Raw genomic sequence first — 4,297 nt, 5'->3', positions numbered from 1 at the left:
GTCTTCCCGCTGGCCTAGGAACACCTCAGGATCCCCGGGAAGAGCTGGGGAGAGGGAAGTCTGGTCCTCTCTGCTTAAGCTGCTGCCCCCGCGACCCGACTTCGGATAAGCGGAAAAAGATGGATGGATGGTGTTGTGCCTTATCCCAAATATACAATAAAACAATTTGGTTTAAATTGACACTCATGTTCCCATAGGAATGGGTGGTACGGTCTAAAAATATCCCAATGTAGAGCCTAGACTTTTGACAAGAACAAGAAAGTTTGATCATATTACGCCTATACTGGCTCACCTGCAATGGCTTCCTGTGCACTTAAGATGTGACTTTAAGGTTTTACTACTTACGTATAAAATAGCTCCATCCTATCTTGCTGATTGTATTGTACCATATGTCCCGGCAAGAAATCTGCGTTCAAAGAACTCCGGCTTATTACCCAGGTAACAAGGGAACGTTATGTGAACGTTATGTGAACGTTAGGAGAACGTTGTGGCATTGTTCTGGGAGCGTTCGTTTATAACGTTCAAAGAACGTTTGGTTGTGGAGTTCTTGCTTGGTTAGCAGAATGTTAGCCAAGAACGTTTGGCTAGAACGTTTAGGGAACGGTTTAGGAACATGCTATTTACATCTGTTTTTATGCTATATTGTCAGGAATAGCACTCAAACAGAAATTTCAACAGAATTAATTCTTTATTTGTGATAGTGATTTCAACAGAAATAATTCTTTATTAGTGATATAATACAAAAATGGGGACGGCGTGGCGAAGTCGGTAGAGTGGCCGTGCCAGCAATCGGAGGGTTGATGGTTACTGGGGTTCAATCCCCACCTTCTTCCATCCTAGGGACGTCCGTTGTGTCCTTGGGCAAGACACTTCACCCTTGCTCCTGATGGGTGCTGGTAGCGCCTTGCATGGCAGCTCCCTCCATCAGTGTGTGAATGTGTGTGTGAATGGGTGAATGTGGAAATACTGTCAATTGCGCTTTGAGTACCTTGAAGGTAGAAAAGCGCTATACTTGTATAGCGCTTTTCTACCTTCAAGGTACTCAAAGCGCTTTGACATATAACCCATTTATCATTTATAAATGGAATGGAATGCAGTGGTCTTGGTCGTGCGCGTCAGTGTATCCTGCCCCTTCTTGGTTCTCTTCCTGGAAGTAAATCCATCCATCCATCCATCCATCCATCCATCCATCCATCCATCTTCTTCCGCTTATCCGAGGTCGGGTCGCGGGGGCAGCAGCCCAAGCAGGGAAACCCAAATCCTGGAAGTAAATAATTATCAGAAATACAACAAAGACAGCACTTGAATGTAGATTAATTGAATTGAATTAAAACATTGGCATAATTACTTTATCATTTACCTCTCATCTCACTCTGTTCTTTTGCTTGTTTCTTTTTCCTTTTTTGTCCTCCCTCTTAATTCCTCCTCTTCTCCTGCAAGTAGTTATAATTGCAAATTCAAAAGACATGCAGTGGAACTTCAATAAAATGGGAATTCAAAATTGGGATATCTTATCTTCTTCGTACCTCAAATTTTGAACCTCCCTTTCGAAAAGTGGCCAGTTTCAGGACCTCTCCAAGCTCACAATCCACTTCAGCTGTGGTCATCTGCTTGTAAACACCCCTGCATGCCTCTGCAATCACCAGCACAATTTAGAATTCCCTTTAGAATAAATACTGTAATAATAACAGATAGATCGACCTTGTGAGCATACATGCAACATATGTTCAAAGATGCAAACCTATTATTAACACTTACTATTTATTATTCTGTAAAGGGGCAAGTCCTCAAACGCCACTTTTCCTGACTTTCCACGGAGGCCAAGCTGCTCCAGGACTTTGTTGTGGCAATTTTCCTCAGCATTGTCCTCACCGTGTCTGCCAAATTCGGAACGTTCAGGCAGCATTCAAACCATATCACTGACGGGGCAAATTATTGTTTAACTAAACTACAAATAAATCCACCCTTCTTTAGAAGTCATTCGTTGGTCTTTGGTCAGTTTGGAAACTTTATAACAGCCAACCTGCACGAGAAATGTATGCTAGTTAGCGCCGTACACAACGCTAAAACCGTAAAATGGTCTGAAATTAATCATGTAGGTTGGAAATTGTTATACAAAAACGTGCTTCGTATTTCACTCTTTCTGTACTTACTTGTGATAAATGGATGGCGCACCAAATTGCTTTAAAATCGGGATTCTGGAAGTAGTTAGCCTTCGTCCTTCTTTGTCTCACGGAGCAGCTTCAATTGTGCATGTGTGTAGTCTTCTTCTTCTTCTCCTTCTTCTTCTTCTTCTTCTGATTTTCATGGCGGTTGGCAAGCAACCTTGTGTGTGCATTACCGCCACCTGCTGTGCGTGCAGCCTTGACTCAGCCGGCGTCAGATTGTTCACAAAACACAACACTTTCGCAGAAAGTTAGGGAAACGTTACAACATACTGTATAAAAAGTAAAGTTGCGAAAAAAACACTTATAAAAGCCTAACAGTTGCTGTTTCCATTGCAGGCAAATTATATTTGGTATATAGATGAGAACGTTCAAAGAACGTTCTAAGAACGTTCTTAGAACATATAAAAAAAACCATATTTTTTAATATGTTCTAAGACCGTTGAACGTTCTTAGAATGTTCTTAGAACGTTCTCATCTTGCATAACCAAAAGAGAACCATAAGGGAACGTTACGTTAACGTTAGGTGTTACCTGGGTAGTGATTCCCAGAGCCCAAAAAAAGTCTGCGGGCTATAGAGCGTTTTCTATTCGGGCTCCAGTACTCTGGAATGCCCTCCCGGTAACAGTTAGAGATGCTACCTCAGTAGAAGCATTTAAGTCCCATCTTAAAACTCATTTGTATACTCTAGCATTTAAATAGATTCCCCTTTTAGACCAGTTGATCTGCCTTTTATAAATGGTTGATTTATATAGGCTAGTAAGGTAAAGTTTTGTACCTGACAAGTTTCGGCTATCTAGCTTCTGCAGCCTTCCTCAGTCAGGTACAAAACTTTACCTTACTAGCCTATATAAATCAACCATTTATAAATACACATTAGTAGGCTAAATGAACCTCTTCAACGGTTGATCTGCCGTTTCTTTTCTGCTCTGCCACCCTCTCCTTCGTGGAGGGGGGGGGGGTACAGATTCGGTGTTGTTTACTTGAGTCATATTGCAGTCTACACATATCTCTTCTGTGTGACTGCCATCTACTGGTCACACTTATCATTTCACCATGTACAAAATAAAATAGGTTTGAGGTCGGTAAGCAAAACCAAATTATTCTGTACATTAGGCGCACCGGGTTATAAGGCGCACTGTCGAGTTTTGAGAAGATAAACAACTATTTTAAGTGCGCCTTATAGCCCGGAAAATACGGTATATATATTTTTGTTGTTGATGTTGTTGTCTTATCCCCACAATTTCCGCTCCCATCTTCTTCTGGTCCGGGTGCTTCAAACACTAAATATATCCAAACATTTAGCAAAGTCAAATACAAATAAGGAATTTACATCAACAAAATGATTTGCCTGAGAAGCTGGACGAGACAGGTTTAAAAACAATAAATAAATAATTACTTTGGACGTCTCGCGGGCCAGGTTGCGGACTCTGGCGGGCCGGATTCGTAGTTTGGGGACCCGTGATGTCTAGTCCTTGGGTTTGCACTTAGTCCTGTTCCCGCAAGTCTGGGAAGCGTCATATGCCACGAGAGCACCATTCTTATCTGGTGGCCATCAACCACGAGAAGAATGAAGCCACTTGCACACATCCTGCTGATAGCATCTATTCTTGGATGCAACCTTTTTCTGTTCTTGTTTTGCATTTAAGTGAATTGACTGAGCACGTAAATCCTTTCGGGTATCGTTTTGTTCTTTGAGAGGGAAAACACAGGCTGCAGGAAACATATTTTTAAAAGCTTCAGTGTCAACAGAATGCAATTCGGTTTTGGGAATTCTGCATGGTCTTTAAAGGTTCGAGGCCATCTGCAAGCTGTTGCCCCCCCCCCCTCAGCCTTCTAAACCATGATGGTCGCTCTTCCTTGAACTACTAAAGAAGCTGAATCAGAGGGAGATTTTTTTTAATAAAGGGCTATCATTTATTATTCAAATGAAATGAGGTCCAGCAGATGGTGGGAGAAGAGCGGCCAAGGGCTTTGCGGTTCCTGCTCTCCACCTCTGTGATTCCTCTTAGCCTGTGACCAAATAAAAAGTTCAAAGGGAATCACTGACAGCGCCTAATTTGCATATTTCCAGAACAAGGGAGGAATCCGAGGAATCAGGGGGATGGGGCTATTTGGGTTGAGCTAGCGGT

General features: G+C 42.2%; 1 long non-coding RNA gene across 1 annotated transcript; it reads right to left on the bottom strand.

The window, feature by feature from the left end:
• Nucleotides 1-782: 782 nt before the first annotated feature.
• On the bottom strand, nt 783-2,249 carry LOC133631314 (uncharacterized). Its single transcript, XR_009821437.1, has 5 exons — nt 2,154-2,249; nt 1,759-2,023; nt 1,527-1,633; nt 1,361-1,433; nt 783-1,261 (listed from the first exon to the last, which is right to left on the bottom strand). It is a non-coding gene; the product is annotated as an uncharacterized LOC133631314 (long non-coding RNA).
• Between the last annotated feature and the right edge of the window lie 2,048 nt (nt 2,250-4,297).

The sequence above is a fragment of the Entelurus aequoreus genome, linkage group LG16, assembly GCF_033978785.1.
Source record: "Entelurus aequoreus isolate RoL-2023_Sb linkage group LG16, RoL_Eaeq_v1.1, whole genome shotgun sequence".
Lineage (NCBI taxonomy): Eukaryota > Metazoa > Chordata > Actinopteri > Syngnathiformes > Syngnathidae > Entelurus > Entelurus aequoreus.
The sequence above is the reverse complement of the archived record's forward strand: the minus strand, read 5'-3'. Positions and strand labels throughout refer to the sequence as shown.